General features: G+C 41.7%; 1 pseudogene; it reads right to left on the bottom strand.

Moving 5' to 3' along the window:
• Positions 1-2,051: 2,051 nt before the first annotated feature.
• LOC144827397 (tudor and KH domain-containing protein-like) lies at positions 2,052-21,215 on the bottom strand (annotated as a pseudogene).
• Positions 21,216-21,614: the final 399 nt, after the last annotated feature.

Below are 21,614 nucleotides of genomic sequence, written 5' to 3'. Positions count from 1 at the left end.
AACTGTCTGTTCGCACTTGGTGGAATTTCATATGTGATGAACATCGAATTGCCATTGCCTCCTCTTCTTCTTCTGTACCCTTGAAAATTAAATCTGATCTTCTCTGGCTTCCCCTATCTAACTATTTATCTTCTCTTTCCTCCGTTTAATTATTGTTTCCTCTTCTCTTCTTCTCTTTCTTTCTCCCTTTTCCTTTTCCTATCTTCCTACTTCTATCTTTCTTTTCTATCTTTCTTTTCTACCTTCCTTTCTCCCCTCCCCCCTTCACTCCTAATTGATTTAATATTCATAGTCATTCTATATCATCTTTATTGCTTTATTTGACTGATATATATGACTTGTTATAATTATCTTGTATGTTCTTAAAACAAAATAAAAATTTCTTAAAATGAAAAAAAAAAAAATAGACCTAAACGCCTGCATGGAGGCATTGTTTAATAAAGGCTAGAGAAAGGGTCCTTGACAGCAAAAGCACCAGCGTGGAGGTGCTTAGTGAAGGAAAGGCAGGATTAGCTTAAAAATCATGAATATCTAAAAAAATAAAGACCAGCACTTCAGAATCAATATCAAAAGGCTTGAGGAGGCAATGATAAAACTCATTGTTGAAGAGAAAACTAGTGTAATGGCACATTTCAAATCACTGTGAGCAGCCTACAGGGATATATGCAGAATTCCTCGAAGCCCAGTACCCCTAGAAGGCCATGAGGAATTGGGAAGAGTAAGAAAAAGTGACATTCTTTCCAAGATTCAAATAAGATAAAGCTCAGCAAGCATGTGAAATGCTCTGTTGGGCTCTACCACTGACCTTATGGAGGTACTGTATTAGAATGTCTCCCTGTTTCTCACAAGTCCCTTTTACTCCAGGGGAATAAAATAAGAACCACATGCAACTAGCATATGGCAAACAGACATTCCACCACACATCTAACATGGTTCACAAACCAAGAATTAACCAGGAAGCATTCTAATGCAGAGATGCAATGATGGCAGGGGTTTAACAAAAACCAAAGTCCTGAGATATTTCAGGTAAAACCATACACGTAAATGGGTAAATAGTGCAACAGTAAGCTTTTAAAATGCTGGGTCTGCACAATTCTATTCTGGTTCTTTAAACCTTGGCTTCCAGTCACCACTCCAACGTGCCCATGACTTCACTCCGTAACCAAGATTGGAGCAGCGATGGAGGTGCTTCTGAATGGTTCACAATGTTGGAGAAGGACAATGATAGCTAAGATGTGCCCCCAAAATAGCAGTATTACTAGACTAGGATTGTGATGGATTGCACAGCAGTATCAGAAATTAAAGGCAATTTGCTGAACATTTTGGGGTAAAAGAGGAGGCCACATTGTCTCATATTAATGATACTCTGTATAAACTAATATGTCCAGCTAATTTAAACAGAGACAACTTGCATGAAAGAAAGCTTGAGTTAGACAACATGTATGTTGTGTTTAAATCCTTTAGGAAAGAAGAGGGCACAAATGGATTACAGTGTATGATGAGGTGTGAGGGTCAAGCTATATGAGGTTAACTATACACTGTCACGTAAATAATTAAACTATTCAGTACAGAAACAAGGTTTGTCAAAGGTACAACGTTAGTACATTTTTATAATTTATACCAGCACTTGGGCCTGCAGAGGGCAAGCCTGATCTAAATATTCCTTATTGCTGAGCAACAACGATGAAAAAATAGTGTTTTGTGAGTCAGGGTCTGCACTTGGGGCAGACACCTGTACTTGGCCAAATGCCACAACTAAACCAGACTTGAGAGGAGTACAGAACAGGAACATAGCTAACAGGCCACATTTTGGAAGACTATCACTGGCAGAGTCCTTCCTTTGACTTCTGTTCATCAAGGATAATGTCACAACCCAGTACCTTTGGTGAAAAGCAGCAGACCATCAATCCCCACAATAACTGCTTTATTACAGACGCCCATTGGATGTCAGTCATTAAGTCAAACAGAACCAAGGACCGGTTCTAGACAGGCTGATTTGGAGATCTTCGTCCAGAAAGTCTGCCTCTTGCATGGCTGCTTTATGTTCAGCATTAATCGTCTTTAATGAGAATGGCGTCATCCCCGCTTCCAGAGACAGAGGCTCCCTCTCGCTCAGTGTCTCTTGAGGAATCTTCCTGGTCACTGTCCGTTGAACTGATGGAAATGATGCTTGGACGAGGGTGGAGTCCAGACTTGGAGTCGCTGTCAAAAACAGAGCTAGAAACAGAATCCTCTGAAGACAAATAATAAAAACAGCCCGGGGTGAATAGGTAAAAATGTTCCTATTGTAGCACACACTCGCGCAAAAAACATCAGGGAGATACTTAAGGATCCACGAAGAATTCAAGCAACTAATTTTAAAGGGATGAGAAAGTGTCACAACTGTGGTCAATGTAACAACGTCATCGTGAGCAAGGTGTTTCCGCACCCGCACACTGGCAAAGACATTAATCTTAAACACAGTGCTGACTGTAATTCGACAGGTGTGATTTATGCGATTCTTTGCCCATGTGGATTGACTTATGTGGGAAGAACCTCCAGAAAAATAAAGACTCGCATTATCGAACATAAAAGCACAATACGCAACAGATCATCTACATCCAGTTTAGCAACTCATTGGACCAATTCATCTAATACCATACCACAATTGAGATTCATAGTGTTGGAAGTAGTAGAAAAACACACAGGCACAGATCATAACATTGCATTATCCCGTAGGGAGACCTTCTGGATTAAGAGATTGGGCACCTTGACAACGGGTGGGCTTAATGATCAGTATGAAATGTTATGTTTCCTATGATAAATGCTTAATTATCGCATATGTCTTTTAAATTTTGCAATCCATATAACTCACATTATGAACGCATGTTAACAACTTGTGCGGTACTGTTTTAAGTCTAGTCATTGTATTGGACAGACTTCCTTCTATTGAGGTTGCATGTGCATTCATGCACTATATGGTATAGGATTGATACTAAGTCATTGTGCATTAAGGATTGGAATGTAATGTTATATTTTTTATGAATTATCATATATGCCTTGTGATTTTTTCAAATCTGGTTAACTACATTAATATTTCCAGCACATGTAAATAGTAGATATGGTATTCTTAGTAAAGTACAGTTATCGGTGGCATAGATTACCCTTAACCAATGTTAAGCTCATATGCTTGCGATAAATTGTACAGGATTAACACTAAATTCCGCTTTATTTCAAATATTTTTTCCTTTTGATTCTCTTTGACACATCCTTGTTTCATTTCACTTTTAACCTAACAACATAGAACGCAGGTTAGCACCCTTATCACAGTCTCATCAATGCTTTTGACAATAACTTCCTCGGGTTTCGGTAACGCCTTGCTATAAATGGAAACTAATGACGGACCGGATGTTGATGCCGGAAGTAATCAGTCGGTCAGAGTTCGAAGTACGCCGCTGTGAGCGAGGTAGGCGCCTTCTAGGTAGCATTATAATTGCGTACATTATGAACGCATTTCAGGGGAAGAGTGGTTTTATTCCTGACTCGTTGTTGCACTTACTTTTTAAGTGGGAGTATTCGGAAGAATTTTGAAGAATGGTAGCAGCCAGGGAGATCTAGTACGGCTTGTACAACATCAGAACTGGGTAAGCGTGGGTCCGGGTTTATTCGTTTCAGCAATTGCTTTAATTTCTTAAATACTTGGTGTTACTTAATACTATAAACGTCGTTTTCAGATTGGGGTTGCATTAGCCCCGGTAATCAGAAACGGTAGATTACTGGAGTTGCACGGATAGGGTAAGTGTGAGTTTATAAATGTTAGCCACAGTGTGGATTGGGTTACACGTATGGTTAGGTGATTCTTGACAAGTAACACAATTAATAGGTTACGGTAGTTCACTCTTGGTTGGTGGCGTTATTTGACTATCTCAGAGTTCAAATATGACTGGGTTTATTGGCTTTCTGATACACATCACTCTATGATTTCATTTTTATTTACTCGCTAGTTTTTTGGAAAGTAGTGTTAATCCTATTTGACAATCACGTATAGAGAGTTGTGTATAATGTTATATTACATTATTTTTTAGTGCCCGGAAACGGAACTGAGGTGCAAATTACCAGAAAAATACTGAATTCTAAGGATTTGATTTGTTATATAAGTTACACTCCCCTGAAGAAGGGTCGCACATGACCCGAAATGCATTGGGAAATGTCACCATCTTTTTTTTAAATTGATAACTGTTGGTATATGTATAGAGAATAATGCATTAAGTCAAGAATATTTATGTTTATATTTTACTATGTTTTGAATTGTTCACTGTACTAAAACATTTTTGAAATGCTTGGAGTGAACCAGTAAACTTTAAGCAGCATTGGAAAACAAGAGTATTATTGTTCATTTGAGTGTATAAATTGGGACTACAGTTATGATAAATTTGATGAAATGATTTGAAACCCGCGGGACACAGGGAGAGCTCCCATTCAGACCTGGTTGGTTCTAGGTCTCTACAGGGCTGATTCACACGATATTGTGGGCACAATTCACAACTGGGATGCTCCCAACATTAGTTTGAACTATCTTACATTAGAATTAATTGGTTTTACCAGGGTGTGCAGGCTAGACACTTACATTGCAGTTAACTATACACTGTCACGTAAATAATTAAACTATTCAGTACAGAAACAAGGTTTGTCAAAGGTACAACGTTAGTACGTTTTTATAATTTATACCAGCACTTGGGCCTGCAGAGGGCAAGCCTGATCTAAATATTCCTTATTGCTGAGCAACAACGATGAAAAAATAGTGTTTTGTGAGTCAGGGTCTGCACTTGGGGCAGACACCTGTACTTGGCCAAATGCCACAAATAAACCAGACTTGAGAGGAGTACAGAACAGGAACATAGCTAACAGGCCACATTTTGGAAGACTATCACTGGCAGAGTCCTTCCTTTGACTTCTGTTCATCAAGGATAATGTCACAACCCAGTACCTTTGGTGAAAAGCAACAGACCATCAATCCCCACAATAACTGCTTTATTACAGACGCCTCTTGCATGGCTGCTTTATGTTCAGCATTAATTGTCTTTAATGAGAATGACGTCATCCCCGCTTCCAGAGACAGAGGCCCCCTCTCGCTCAGTGTCTCTTGAGGAATCTTCCTGGTCACTGTCCGTTGAACTGGTGGAAATTATGCTTGGACGAGGGTGGAGTCCAGACTTGGAGTCGCTGTCAAAAACAGAGCTAGAAACAGAATCCTCTGAAGACAAATAATAAAAACAGCCCGGGGTGAATAGGTACTGCTGTCCTCCAAGCTGCTCTCTAGCAGGCTTGAGCTTGTTGGGGAACATGTTGAGCTGTCCAGACTTGGGCAAGAAGAGGCAGTGCCACTACTGGAGATTTCTGTTGTCTCAGTTGAGGGTTCTATGCCAGGCATGACAGGTGCATCAATAGAACTTTCAGCATAGCTCATAAAAGTCCTGTTGAGTTGCTCATAATCCTTTGCATCATCTAATGATACAATGCTAATGCCAGCTGCTAGGCTATTGGAGTCACGCAGGATCTCAGATGGTGTGGAGATCTTTGTGGCATCCAAAACAAATGTGAAAGTCTGATTCAGGGGGTAAGCTTCAGTTTCCACATCAGATCTGAGGAAAATTGAATTTTGCCCTGTCATGTGTCCCTACGTGTTCCCCATCATATGTTATATGTGCATGATCGCTATGCATATTTCCCTCCATGGCCAAACATAAAGACGCATTTACAGTTGCGTCCAACGATATTATGTCAGTTATCCAGTCCTTCGTGAAAGCAACGTGAATTAGGCTTTCAGGCCTATGTTGCCAACGTCTTTACATTGTGCACGTTAAAGCATCGAGATGCACCCGTTTCGAAGCCCCACAGGGCCCGGACACCAGATTCAGGCCTCAAGTCTCCTGAACTGCTCCGAGAGAAGCAGCCCCGCCCGCATCCCTGACCCTTCACTTACTTCCTGCCAAGCAACGCGGTGCCCGGCTCGGCCTGGCCTGCCTGCCAAGAATATGTTATGCCTACAGTTATCTGTTCAGCTCCCCGGCTTCACATTCCTAGCTAACGAACAGCATAAACATATCCATCTACCGTCTAGTCTTCCTGTCTCCATGCAAGTAAATTACTGAATTAGTATCCATAGAAGATCCATAGCTCACGCAATACATGAAGAAATATATGCATGCACTAGCCTTTAGTGACAAGTAGCCTTTGCCCTGATGACTTTTAGAATCAAGCAACATGTACTCCAAACACAAGATATCAGATATGCTATAGGTACAGGTCGTTCTGACATCCCAGACTTCAGTCTCCTCTACTAGTGCTAGAAGTCAGCGGCCCCCAGCTCTCCCCAGTTACACGTCATGACTCGTTTTGCGCGCCCCAGTAGGTTAAAGGTTCCAGCTGCCCATGAAGCCCCCTCCATGTGTCCACCCACTTGTGACACTTCTGTGACGTCTACATCACACACCTCCGTGCACGCCCTGTGCACGCCTTCTTTTCACGCCCATATGTTCTTATCTTTCGTTTGTCACTTGTTACGCCTACTGTATTCAATACAACTGTATGGTTCTACTATATATATTGTATGATGTTAATGAAATGTTGAATGTCCCTTCCTGAACCTTAGTAGGTGACGGAACCCGATATCCATTGGCTCGAGCCCCTTAATTAAAGCCCGTATGACTCAGATACCACGGACTATGCCTCCTATTTATTGAGCTATCCTTTTCATTTAATGCATAGAAAAATAGTACCGGTAATTATTTATTTATTTACCACATAATGGCGCCCGAATAGGGACGAGCCCCTTCCCCACGCGCCGGCGATGTAACGCAGGCCCCCTGACCCTTCTACAGCCGTGACGGACCCCTACTGTGCACCTGCAGATTTTTCTGCTTAAACTCCCTCAGGCCCACGGAGGAGACGGAGACTGCGGTCCGGCATCCAGACGAGGCGGTGAGGAAGGCGGAGCGTCCCGACCAGAGCCCAAGCCGAGAGAGCAAGGTCCGAGGTATCCTGAAGCCCACCTGTTTCCGAAGCCCGAAGCGCATGCGTAGTGCGTAGCAGTAACCAGACGTCGTAGCAGTCCAGTCCAGTCGAGTTTCCGAGGCCTTCAGTTTTGCTTCCCGGTGGGTACCGTTGCTGGGGACGCATCTAGACGGGTTCATTAATTTGTGCCCGGTCCAGACGGGTTTGGGTACACAGATCCGGTCCGACGTGTTCACCTAGGTGGATACGGTATGACGTGTCTCTTTATGAGACCGGTATGTTCTGTACTGTTTTAGCAGTGCATCCAGTAATTCTGTTTTTCTAGTATAGTCTCTCGAGATTTCCAGTGTTATGTTTTCGATGTATTATGTTTTCGATGTACTAGGTAGTACCTGTTCGAGCTGTTTTTAATGTGTTTTGATGTCGTGGTATGAATGATTTGTTTGCTATTTCATTACTGTGTTTATTGTGTTCGAGTTCAAGTACGTTCAAATATGCCTTTGTTTTCAAAGTTACGTCAGATAAAAACCAGAAAAGGGTTACTCGAAGAATCAGTTCCTGTCCCACCTAGGGACAGTCCTGGACATTTCATGTATCATAAACATGGCTTAGATGCCATACTGTACTTAGACGTATGGGTAGATTATACCAAGCATCTAGAAGAGAAATATAGATGGCCTGTTTCAGGAACTTGGGATGCCGAGTGCATCATGAGAGTAGAGGAAGCATTATGGAAAAAGAAAGCCAGACAATCCCAGAAAGATGCCATAGAATTGTGGCGTAAAGAATCGCATAAAAGAACAGAAAAAGAATTCAGGAAAGCAGAATTAAGTAGGGAATCATCCCACAATTCTAGGGAATCATCAGAAAAAGCCCAAGAAAGGGAACTACTAGAAGAAGGTTAACGAGTTAGAGCAGAACAGTCAGACAGACAAAGAAATGCCCTTATTAAAGGCATGTATCCCCTTCTCGCCGAGGGCCTGCCTAATGCGACCCCGGAAGCACCCTGTAATTTACCGCCACCATTGGTCCCGACTAAGCTACGTCATAAACCGACCGCAGCTGAAATTTTCCTTTCTTCCTATTTAGACGACACTGTCCCAGAATATGCAAATCCGAATCCTACCACGCCTGCTCAACCTCATATTCCTGTTAATAACGTAATTACTGTTCCTCCAGCCGTTGGTCCCGGGAATCCGTTTAATCCGCCAGTACCCCAGGACCAACCCACATTACGTATGCCTACTTTACCAGTCACATTACCAGTAACGGCCCATCCAGTATTAATTGATGATTCTAGTTCAGGAGGAGCAGGGGGAGGTATCCCTATCACCCCGCCTCAAGCAAAACGAATGACGCTAAGAGACGCAGCATTACAGCGTACACCAAAAGTGGCTACATACGCAGCCCTCAAACAATACCTTACTGATTGTAGATATGATCCAGTGCCAGGCGAAGATAGGATGATATTATATTCCGTACGTCTACGACGAGTTACAAACTTTTTGACTACCATGCCAGAAATGAAGGAACATTTAGACAGAATATATCATTTCATCAGAACAGGAGAGAAACCAGAAAGTATTCACGACGCTATGGCACACAGGAAAGTCGAGACTCAAAGTATGATCTTGCAGTTTTTGATAAATTGTTTAATAAGAGAACAAGATCATCCTGATAAAGATAAAGACGAGATGAAAGTCCTGACAAGATGGAGTGACAACATAGCAGACGGAAAACACAGTAAACAAAATTGTATAGAAACCATGTATAGAAAGATTCGTAAAGAAATTCTAAGCATACACGAAAGGGAGAAAGCAACGAGACAACCCGAGAAAGAGAATGACACTTCAGACGAAGATGTAGACACAGACAGCCCAGACAGAGTAGCGTACGTAGGTAGGGCGAGACTTTTCGGCAGATCCACACGCCTAGAATGTAAGAAAACTTTCCTTCCTCCCGTACCAGAACAGTGTTCTCTTGAACATTTATTCCAAGCTACCGATAGGGTCCTGAGACAACGTATAGGTTACAGTGAGCTTAGTACCATGCATGAACAGGAACTAGCCCGATCAGCAGTTCGATGGACTAGTGATTCTAGTACTTTTTCAGACGAAGTAGTGGCCCAAATGTTTCTGAAACTTCCCCCAGACGAACAGCGACTGGTGGGTATGTACATGATCCGGCACCTCATTACACTGTACGAAAGTCAGCATTCTGATCCAGGTCCCTTATATAATGTATTGGATGAGTTACTCCTAAACAGATGGAAAGGCCTAGGTACCGATTTGATTAATGTCATTTTAGAACAACGCCACAAATACAGAACGTTTCTGACTCCACATTTTGTTCCTGTTCCACCCCCAGTAAGGAAGACATTTTACATAGACAGACAGAATCCCTTGCGAGAAGTGCATCCTGTTAAGGGAACGGGAGGTGCGCTCGAACGAGTATTTGTTTATACCCCTTTAACGAAAATAGAACTACTAGAAATGAAAAAGTTAGTGCCCTGTCACGATAAAGATCCAGCAGGGTTCCACCGTGAATTAAAAGACATGCTCCGTATGGGAGAATACACGTATCCCGATATCATTAAAATGTTAAAAGTCCTGTTGCCTGCGGGCATATATGAAAAACTTAAAGAAAAAGAATGGGAGGTGGGAGAGAAAAAGATAGACTGGGCAGAATTAGAGAACGAAGATAACACACGAGTTCCTGGTACCGGTCTCGGGGAAAAAGCCAAAGCATTGCCCGAGTTGTTAATACAAGTCTTGCCAAGATTACTAGCCACGAAAAAGGAAGACTGGGATGCCATCTCAGCCTGTAAACAGAAACAAGACGAAGACACTAGTGATTTTTATTCCAGATTTGAGAAATGTTTCATCATTAATAGCGGTTTGAAAACTAGTAGTGAGTCGTATCCACATCTCTTTGTTACCAAATTAGTTGAGAATTCTTTACCCCAAGTTAAAAATCGAGTACTGAAAGTCGAGAGTACCTGGCAAGTTAATACCCCGTCCCAAATGTTACAAATGTTACAGTATCACCAGAACCGAATCAGAGAAGAGCAAGAACACGAGAGGAGACGTATGAAAGACACGAAAATGAAAGTACTAGTTGCACAGTCTGTTCCGGCAGATAGTCAGAAGAGGGGTACGAATCAGACTAGTCATTCTGCAGCTCCCGTTAAAGGGACATGCAATTACTGTAAACAGCCAGGTCACTATATAAACGAATGTGCAGTTCTGAAACACAACATAGCTACTGGTAAGACGAAAGAGAGACCGCGTCCTCCTAGACAGGAACATGTTCCGCAGAACACGCAACCACCGCAGAACGCACAACCGACAGTAACAGTACCGCAGCCTATAGCTGCCACACAACACGTTACACAGCAGATGTACCAGTACGCACAGTCAGATTATCCAGAATATCAGCAGTATTCATGAAACAGCCTAGAGAGGGAGGTTGGCTTGCCTCTCATCGAGGTTCCTGTAGATCAAGAGGGTCCCTATGTACACAGTCAGGTATTAGGGAAAGACAGAAAATTTCTGATTGATACAGGGGCAAGTAGGACTACCATCAGTCATGACGAGGTTCCAGGGGCTCCTCTCTCAGGCTCAAGAAATGTTTCCCTGGGTTTTTCAGGAAAGTCTATTGTTAACGAAATATCGAAACCAGTTTCCCTAGAAGTTGGTCCATTGTCCCGAACTACAGACTTGTTACTTACGAAATCATGTCCTGAAAACTTACTTGGTATTAAAACATTGAAAGAATTAGGTGCAGTAATATGTTGTTCTCCGGAAGGAGTGAGATTGTTTTTACGTGATTTTAAAGGACATTATGTGTTAAGAGATTTTGATCCAAGATTACTGAATGTACCACAGCATTTATGGGCGCAAGGTCCAACTGATGTAGGTTGTATGCACATTACACCATACCGTGTCACCCTGAAACAAGGAATTGTATTACCACGAATCCGGCAATACAAGTTGCCACCTGAGGCTGTAGCAGCCTTATCGAAAATTATTGACAAGCTCATTGCTCAAGGAGTGGTTGTAGAAACTGACTCCAATGTATGTAATTCTCCTATCATTCCGATTCTTAAACGCACTGACCCAAATGCACCTCCAGTTTATCGACTAGTGATTGACCTTCGAGAAATTAATAAATGTATCATATCCCAGTACCCAGTGGTTCCAGATATCTCTTCCCTATTGACTGCCATTGATTCCGAAGCAGCGTTCTTTACTGTTATCGATCTCAAGAACGCCTTCTTTAGTGTCCCCATCCATCCAGACAGCCAGTTCCTTTTCGGATTCTGTTTAAATGGAAGAAGCTATAAATTCACACGTGCACCTCAAGGGTTCACAGAAAGTCCTAGTATTTACAGTCAAGCACTTAAACGACAACTAGATAGTATTCACATGCCAACTGACACTGCCCTGCTCCAGTATGTTGATGATCTATTAATTACAGCCCGTACAGAACGTGACTGCGAACGTGCGTCACTGACAGTCTTGTATTTTCTGGCAGAAATGGGGCACAAGGTGTCCCCTTCGAAACTGCAATTCTGTGTCCAGCAAGTGGTATACCTTGGACACTTGCTGTCCAAGAGGGGTAGACAGTTGACACCTGACCGTATCCAGTTAATTGCACATCTTCCACAGCCCAAGACACAGAAGGAGGTACGAGCTTTTATCGGTCTCACTTCTTACTGCAGACAATGGATCCCTCAGTACGCATATCTAGCCAAGCCACTGATACAGTTGACAACACAGGAGGCAGCGATATCGACTGTCCTCCCTTGGACCCAGGAACATACACTTGTTTTCAATGAATTAAAGAGAGCTTTATGTCAAGCACCTGTCTTAGCGACATCAAACTACAGCAAACCTTTTACACTTTTTGTCACTGAACGTGATGGTACAGCATTGTCTGTTCTCACACAAGATCAAGCAGGACAACACAAGCCTTGTGCTTATTTTTCTAGCACATTAGATCCAGTAGCCCAGGCTTTGCCTGCGTGCCTCAAATCAGTTGCAGCCACAGCTTTAGCTATCAGACAAAATGATTCCATAGTGTTAGGACACTCCCTGACAGTACAGGTTCCACACTCCATGGAAGTTCTTTTAAACCGAACACAGACTCAGCACTTGACTATAGCACGATTGACAGGATATGAACTGACACTGTTTCAGCCACACATAAAGATCAGACGCTGTAACGTATTAAATCCTGCTACACTGTTACCCTCGATTACCCCAACCCCTGCAGCACATGACTGTGTGGAAGTTATTAACACCATGACAAAGCCAAGACAAGACTTGACGGACATTGCATTACCGGACCCAGACCTGACACTTTATGTGGATGGTTCATGTATGAGAACAAGTACAGGAGAGTTAGTTGCCGCATATGCAGTGACTACTGAAACCGAAGTTATAGAAACACATCGTATTGACACCTTGTCTGCTCAAGCAGCAGAGCTCATCGCTCTGACCCAAGCCTGCATACGAGCCAAGAACCTGAAAGTAAACATATATACAGATTCACGTTATGCATTCGGAGTCGTTCACGACTTTGGAGTCCTCTGGCAAGAAAGAGGTTTTATGACCTCTCATGGAGCCAAGATTCAGCATGGCCCCCTCATTCAAGCTCTGTTAGAAGCAATACATTTACCTACAGCTTTTGCCATTATGAAGTGCAAAGCACATACGAAAGTCACTGACACCATTTCCCAGGGTAACGACCTGGCAGATCGAACAGCCAAGCTTACAGCTCAGACTCCAGACATTCCAGCTGACACAACAAAGACAGACGTTTCAGTCCTGACGACTTGTATGACAGTTAAGGATCCTACACAAGATGTACTAGGCATACAGACACATGCTACCCCAGACGAAATCAAGAAATGGTCTGAACAAGGAGGGGTCCAAACAGATCAGGGATGGTTGACGAAGGGAAAAGCCACGTGGTTTCTCCCCGACTCTATGGTTCAAGCTATTATTAACACAGCACATAGTCCAGCACATTTAGGAGAAAAGGCCATGTTAGACAGCATCCAGAACCTCTGGTTTAACAAGCATTTACGAGCAGCAGCAAAGCAGAAAGTGCGTACCTGCATGATCTGTTGTCAGTTCAATCCAGGTAAAGGTGTTCCCGTGGAACAAGGTGGATTTCATCCTCCTGACCACCCTTTTGAAGTCCTCCAGATGGATTATATCCAGATGGATCGATGTCGAGGATTCAAGTATGTCCTCGTAGTTGTGTGCGCTTTGTCCAGATGGACAGAAGCATATCCAGTCCCAGATTATACTGCCGCGACCACTGCCAAGCAGCTGGTTCGTGAGTTCTTCCCTCGCTATGGTTTGCCCCGTGTCGTGTATTCAGATAATGGACAGCCATTCTCGTCCGAACTCATGAAACAAGTATCACTTCTGTTAGGGTACCAGTGGAAATTCCACTGCGTACGACACCCCGAGGCAGCTGGCCTCGTCGAGCGACATAATCAAACTCTGAAAATACGAATAGCGAAGGTCTGTGCAGAAAAAGGTGTAGATTGGATGGTAGCCCTGCCGGTTGCCCTCTTTTATATGCGAATGGTCGCTCACTCCAGATCTGGTTTGTCATCCTATGAAGTAGTTTTCGGTCGTCCCCCAAACATGTGGGGTACACCTATGCCTCGTAAAATCACCGATGTTGACAGTAACAAGCTGACAGATTACCTAGCTTCCTTGATGTCTGCACTACTCTCTTGTCGTTCACAGGTCGCGGCTGCCTTTCCGGACAACACCCAGGTGAAACCGCACGAGGTCGTTCCCGGTGATCTTGTTCTGGTTAGAAACTTCGATCGCTCAAGCCCTCTGGAGCCCCGCTGGAAGGAGCCAAAACTCGTTCTGATGACCACAAGGACCGCCGTAAAGCTAGAAGGAAGAAAAGGCTGGCTCCATTCCAGTCACAGCAAGCGTTTCCATGGACTGTGTCCAAAGACTTTTTTCAAGGACTGCCCCGATACTGACTCTAAACTTCCCCTGTTAGAGAAAACTCCGCAGCAGGAGTATAAAATGAAATTGAGGTCTAGTAAGTCAGACAGCGTTTAATTGTTTAAGTCCCCCTCGGGTGAAGCGGTTAGACAGGTTCCTGACATGTATGAGATAGACCCACATAGTGAGAGAGATAGACGAAACTTCAAGAAAATGAAATACTGTAAAAGTTTACGAAGCAGATGCGTCGTTACGTTATTGTTTATGTTTATTCTGAGTCTTACGATCACATGTATAAGTTATATGCTACATGTATTTTTTCCTCCTTTTGGTTCACATTCACACCTTTCCTCTAATGATACTGTAGAGCACACCTTTAGTGAATTACCCCCTCACGAGTTATCCTATCGACTTGCAATGCCCAACAATACTTTTATTCGTATGTTACACTATTCGCACCAGACCAGCAATGCCACTAATTGCTGGGTATATGGTCGACTCCCCCCTTATCAGACAGTGAAGGGAGTTCTGCCACTCTTTCCCTATCCGTTTTCACACAATGGTTCGTGTGGAGCATGGTTTACATTGGCGTCATCTTTAGACGATAGGTCCCTTCTGAATACAGTTATGAATGAAACCTGTTTTCCAGACAAGGACGGTCTTCCCCATAGGACAGGGTTAGATCTAGAAAATGAAGTATATGATCTAGGTAATTTTTCCTCCAACCTCATGGTTTTGAATGTTCAGTCCGAGACTAATCCAGACTTGCCTTCTATAACAGTTCTACCAGTGAAAGGCGAATTATGTGTTAGAAAGAATGGTTCAGTACATCTAGGACACAGTGATTGTACTACTGTGGTCGAATACAGTGACCAAGGGAAGTCTACTTTCAAAGCCTCACGTCATTCCTATTTTATATGTGGTCAGACCGCTTAGGTACGTTTGCCCCTAGATTGGGATGGAACATGTTACATTGCATTCCTACTGCCACCAGTTTTCCTAGCCCCATCCGATTAACACCGAAATACCCATCTAGTACACGTCAGACATAGAAGGGAGATTGAGTCCCCAATTGTCGATCAGACTGAAACTGCATTAGAACAGTATACGGATTTCAATAAAGGTTTCTTTTTCTTCATAGGTCCCGTCCAGAATAGTAAATTAATACGCAGGTTAACCAGAACCCTTGAAGCAGTAGTGAATGAGACTACTTCCGCCCTAGGTAACTTAACAGAAGAGCAGTCTGCTATGAGATTTGTTGTTCTTCAGAACCGCCTTGTTCTTGACGTCATTCTGGTCGATAGGGGCGGAGCTTGTAGAGTCATCGGATCTAGTTGTTGCGTTTTCATTCCTAATAACGCACCGTCTGTGTATTCAGCTATAACTAGACTTCATAAAATAGCACATCAGCTACATCAGAATCCAGGCACCTGGACTTGGTCCGGCTGGCTCTGGAGTATAATATCTGCATGGGGATGGAAAGTACTGTCATTCCTAGGAGTAGTAGTAATGATCATATTCAGTTGTTGTCTCTGTTTACAATGTGGCCCAGCGATTTGCGGCTTGTGCGCTACATCTTGTATTCCACGTCCACGATCCCATTCCCAAATGAAAAAAGACGAGCAAATGATGCTGTATGAACAGATAGATGGTCTCATGAATATTGATGTTTCCTGAAGGGAACGTAGGGAACAAGGAGGGAATGAGGAAAATTGAATTTTGCCCTGTCATGTGTCCCTACGTGTTCCCCATCATATGTTATATGTGCATGATCGCTATGCATATTTCCCTCCATGGCCAAACATAAAGACGCATCTACAGTTGCGTCCAACGATATTATGTCAGTTATCCAGTCCTTCGTGAAAGCAACGTGAATTAGGCTTTCAGGCCTATGTTGCCAACGTCTTTACATTGTGCACGTTAAATCATCGAGATGCACCCGTTTCTAGGCCCCACAGGGCCCGGACACCAGATTCAGGCCTCAAGTCTCCTGAACTGCTCCGAGAGAAGCAGCCCCGCCCGCATCCCTGACCCTTCACTTACTTCCTGCCAAGCAACGCGGTGCCCGGCTCGGCCTTGCCTGCCTGCCAAGAATATGTTATGCCTACAGTTATCTGTTCAGCTCCCCGGCTTCACATTCCTAGCTAACGAACAGCATAAACATATCCATCTACCGTCTAGTCTTCCTGTCTCCATGCAAGTAAATTACTGAATTAGTATCCATAGAAGATCCATAGCTCACGCAATACATGAAGAAATATATGCATGCACTAGCCTTTAGTGACAAGTAGCCTTTGCCCTGATGACTTTTAGAATCAAGCAACATGTACTCCAAACACAAGATATCAGATATGCTATAGGTACAGGTCGTTCTGACATCCCAGACTTCAGTCTCCTCTACTAGTGCTAGAAGTCAGCGGCCCCCAGCTCTCCCCAGTTACACGTCATGACTCGTTTTGCGCGCCCCAGTAGGTTAAAGGTTCCAGCTGCCCATGAAGCCCCCTCCATGTGTCCACCCACTTGTGACACTTCTGTGACGTCTACATCACACACCTCCGTGCACGCCCTGTGCACGCCTTCTTTTCACGCCCATATGTTCTTATCTTTCGTTTGTCACTTGTTACGCCTACTGTATTCAATACAACTGTATGGTTCTACTATATATATTGTATGATGTTAATGAAATGTTGAATGTACCTTCCTGAACCTTAGTAGGTGACGGAACCCGATATCCATTGGCTCGAGCCCCTTAATTAAAGCCCGTATGACTCAGATACCACGGACTCTGCCTCTTATTTATTGAGCTATCCTTTTCATTTAATGCATAGAAAAATAGTACCGGTAATTATTTATTTATTTACCACAGATCTGAGAAACTGGATTCAACAATCTGATAGACTTAGACAGGATAACGCAAGTGCTTCTTCTGGACTTTTTTTGGTCTCCATTGAACCGCTCGGAGAGCAACCTGTGACATCCTCCAGTAGCTGCTGTAGTGATTCCATATGCATCTCAGTCACAATTTGATCAGTTTGATCCTCAGCACCATTGTCCTCATTTTGTTCTTCAACTAAAAAACACAGACAAATTAGTTCCTGTCCAATATCCAGATCCTTTCCATTGATATTATCATACAGGCTGATGTGGGGCCAAGTGGAGGTCCCTGCCTGAGTGTAACTGGAAATCTTTGCAAGCAGTGGTTTCCATTCAGCACAGTATGTGAGCCGATCAAATTCATCCAACGCTTCCTCAGACCACTCCCCACCGTTTGGCGCAACACCTGAAAGACTGCACTCAATGGCCTGAAATGGAAGGCTCAGAAAATCGCTCCTGAAAACACGTAATTTCTCCAACGAGGATTCTCCATTATTCCCAAAATCCACAAAGTAGAGATCCACATTTCCATTCTCCAATAATCCAAGAACATTTGCTCTGTACCAGTACCGATCAGAGGTGTAAACTGCCGCTACAATATCTCCCACATGGACATTCCAAAAAGAAAATGCATCGCCTTCACTTTCATATAGGTATGTCATGTCGCTTGTCAATTTGTCAAGCTGTAAGGAGCGTGAGCCCAGGAGCTGGATCCAGAAGTGATTGGGATTCTCAGAAGCTGAGACATAAACCTCGAGGTGCTCATCTGCTTTGAACCTAAAGTCTGGGCTGGGGATTTCAAATTTGGGCAAATCTTCTATGGTGACCACTAGGTTTGCACTGCAAGAGTCGCCAGCATTCATCTGCTCTGCATCTGGTCTCTTCTGAACAAGCATTGCTACACTTTGGCCTGCTTGGTCTCCATGTCCTTTGAACTCTTCTGCTGTGATAGCATCCGCAGCACTGGTGACGTGTGTAGCTGCGGCTGATGCCCATTCATCCTCATTGTCTGTCACTTTCTTTACAGCAATAGGCTGCTTGCGCTGGCAACGTGAAGCTGCAGACTGTGCTACTTTCTTCCTGAACTCCTCGGATCTATGACAGAATATCGAAAGTCAGAATATCGAGATACAAAAATATCGCAGCAAAAATATTGATATCAACAATATCGACATCCTATCTACAACAAGGTAAGTACAAACATATTGAAAAAAATATAAAGATGGCAAAAATATTGTTTAAAAAAAATAGTTATTTTTAATTAAAAAACAATATGTAAAATTAATTAAAATATACTTAAAAATATAATAAATATAGTTAAACATATTTTATATTATTTAAAATTAATAAGTAATATACATAATGTAATAAAAAAATATTAAACAAATACATGTAATAGATAATATATACATACTTAATAATCAGTTTGAATAATTATTGTAATAACTTATAAATAAGTAAAAATATTATAAATTACAAATTCAACTATAAACATAAAATAATAACATAAATACAAATTTAATAATTATACAAAACAAATTAAAAAAAAATAATTTACTTTTAATATTTCTAGAATTAATTATATACTACATTAAGTAAAACAAAACAACAAATATTAAATTACAGAGTAAAAAAATACTATTCCAACTCCCAAAAAAACCCAAAAAGGAAAATGTTGGATAGCGTAGGGGTAAAAATTACTATTCCCACTCCAGAGAGTGCAACAGTAGGGAAAGCGTTGGATAGCGGGAGGGTAAAAATTACTATTCCAACTCCAGAGAGTGCAACAGTACAGAAAGCGTTGGATAGCGTAGGGGTAAAAATTACTATTCATACTCCAGAGAATGCAACAGTAGGGAAAGCGTTGGATAGCGTAGGGGTAAAAATTACCATTCCCACTCCAGAGAGTGCAACACTAGGGAAAACGTTGGATAGCGTAGGGGTAAAATTACTACTCCCACTCCAGAGAGTGCAACAGTAGGGAAAACATTGGATAGTGTAGGGGTAAAAATTACTATTCCAACTCCAGAGAGCGCAACAGTAGGGAAAGTGTTGGATAGCGTAGAAGTAATAATTACTATTCCAACTCCAGAGAGTGCAACAGTAGGGAAAGTGTTGGATAGCGTAGGGGTAAAAATTACTATTCCCACTCCAGAGAGTGCAACAGTAGGGAAAGTGTTGGATAGCGGGAGGGTAAAAATGACTATTCCAACTCCAGAGAGTGCAACAGTAGAGAAAGCGTTGGATAGCGTAGGGGTAAAAATTACAATTCCAACTCCAGAGAGTGCAACAGTAGGGAAAGTGTTGGATAGCGTAGGGGTAAAAATTACTATTCCAACTCCAGAGAATGCAACAGTAGGGAAAGCGTTGGATAGCGTAGGGGTAAAAATTACTATTCCAACTCCAGAGAGTGCAACAGTAGGGAAAGCGTTGGATAGCGTAGAGGTAAAAATTACTATTCCAACTCCAGAGAGTACAACAGTAGGGAAAGTGTTGGATAGCGAAGGGGTTAAAATGACTATTCCAACTCCTGAGAGTGCAACAGTAGGGAAAGTGTTGGATAGCGTAGGGGTAAAAATTTCTATTCCAACTCCAGAGAGTGCAACAGTAGGCAAAGTGTTGGATAGCGTAGGGGTAAAAATTACTATTCCAACTCCAGAGAGTGCAACAGTAGGGAAAGTGCTGGATAGCGTAAACATTAAAAATAATATCCTTATAAATACATTTATATTTTAAAATATTAAAACTATTATTTATTAAATACATCTAAACTATTTACAAATACCAATAAATAATTATTAAAAAAATAATTACCAATTAATAATTAATATCCAATAAATTAATTACCAATACACGAATATAAATGTAATAACTACTTAATAAAATATCAATTACTTTACACACTATTCCCCTATGAGCGCACAACAAACACCAATAATAAAATAATACACTTAACATAATTATCAATTAATACATTAATAAAAATTAATTACCAATTATTAAATATTAATTGCCAATTAATTATTAATTAACAATAATATAATTACCAAAAACAATGAATAAACAAATTATTACTTAATTACATTTAAATTACTTCCCACCCTATTCCCCTATAAACCCATAACCCACTACAGAACATAATTATCAATTAATCAATTAATTAAAATAAATTACTAATTAATACAAATTAATGACCTATTCATTAATAATTAATTTATAATTCCTAATAAATTAATTAATAATTTACTATAATTAAATTACTTCCCACCCTATTCCCCTGTAAACCCATAACCGGCTACAGAACATAATTATCAATTAATCAATTAATTAAAATAAATTACTAATGAATTACAATTAATTACCTATTAATTAAAAATTAATTTATAATTCCTAATAAATTAATAATTAATTTAGTATAATTAAATTACTTCCCACCCTATTCCCCTATAAACCCACAACCCACTACGGTACTAAAATACAAAATTTACTTAAATTACATTAAAAATAAAATACATATTAAATACATAATAATATACATTCAAATCATATAAAAATCGATATTATTAACATCGATATTACTAACAGATATTAGTAACATCGATATTACTAACATAGATATTAGTAACATCGATATTACTTACATAGATATTAACAAAATTGATGTTACTTACCTTCTACATTACTTACATTCAACATTACTTACCTTCGATATTATTGTACTTCGATATTAACAATTCGATATTTTGACTGCCTACCGAACTCCTCATCCTCCAGAACCTTTTCTTCAATCAGTCGCTTTGCCAACTTCACTTCCTTTTCAGATCCTGTCACGGTGATGAGCCTGGTGGGGGCCCGCTTGCAGTCTCCAGGTTCACGGTCACAAACTATTTTAGCTCCTGAACTCTTTCAAATGCTTTTCACTGTGTCTCCACCTCGACCTATGATACGACCCACAGCCCTCTGCGGGACGCGAATCTTCTCGGTCACCTTGACATTCTCAGCCAGGATCTGGTGTATTGCCGCTTTGGCTTTGCACACCTGGACAGGATAGCCACTGATGAGCAGCACACACTCTCCTACAGGCTCCTCTGTGTCTTCTACATCAATGCAGGTGCCGGTTTCCTTTCTCAACTGTTTTATCATGGCTTCCTGAAGTCCTATGATGGCTTTCACAGCATCCTGTGGTACCTTCATCTCCACTTCAATATCGTCCTCTCCCACAAATGCTGGGTAATCATCTTTGCTTTCTTGATATCTTCGGGGCAGTATGTACAAGATGATGGCACTGGCTGGAATTCCAAACCCTAAAGCTACTTTCTGCAGAGTGCTGAGGTTATTCCATGAACTTGTCTTAGCCAACATGTTTCAGATGCCTGTGTCAGAGCTCAACCCGCGTCTGTCTCCTCACCGACTCCCAGCTTTGTGTTAGTTCCAATGTATTTCTATACCCTCATTTTGAGGAGCCTGTCTGTCCAGTTATTTTTGGCTTCGTCATAAATCGACTAATCTTATTTGGTAGTCTGTGATTCTTAAGAGTCCTAGTGAATTGAAATTAAAATAATTGACCCCCAAATGATTTTGCCCCCCCCCCCACGCATTCATGCTGAGAAAAAGTAACATTTACTCACGGTTTTAGAGCAGATCTAGAACGTGGAATCGCGGCTCCTTCAATGTGTAACCATTCTGAGTCCTGCCACTGTTACCACCACCTCTGTCACTGCTGTACTCACAGGGCTAGTTTCAATTAGCCGGTGTTCTGTA

The sequence above is a fragment of the Lissotriton helveticus genome, chromosome 4_1, assembly GCF_964261635.1.
Source record: "Lissotriton helveticus chromosome 4_1, aLisHel1.1, whole genome shotgun sequence".
NCBI classification, from domain to species: domain Eukaryota; kingdom Metazoa; phylum Chordata; class Amphibia; order Caudata; family Salamandridae; genus Lissotriton; species Lissotriton helveticus.
The sequence above is the reverse complement of the archived record's forward strand: the minus strand, read 5'-3'. Positions and strand labels throughout refer to the sequence as shown.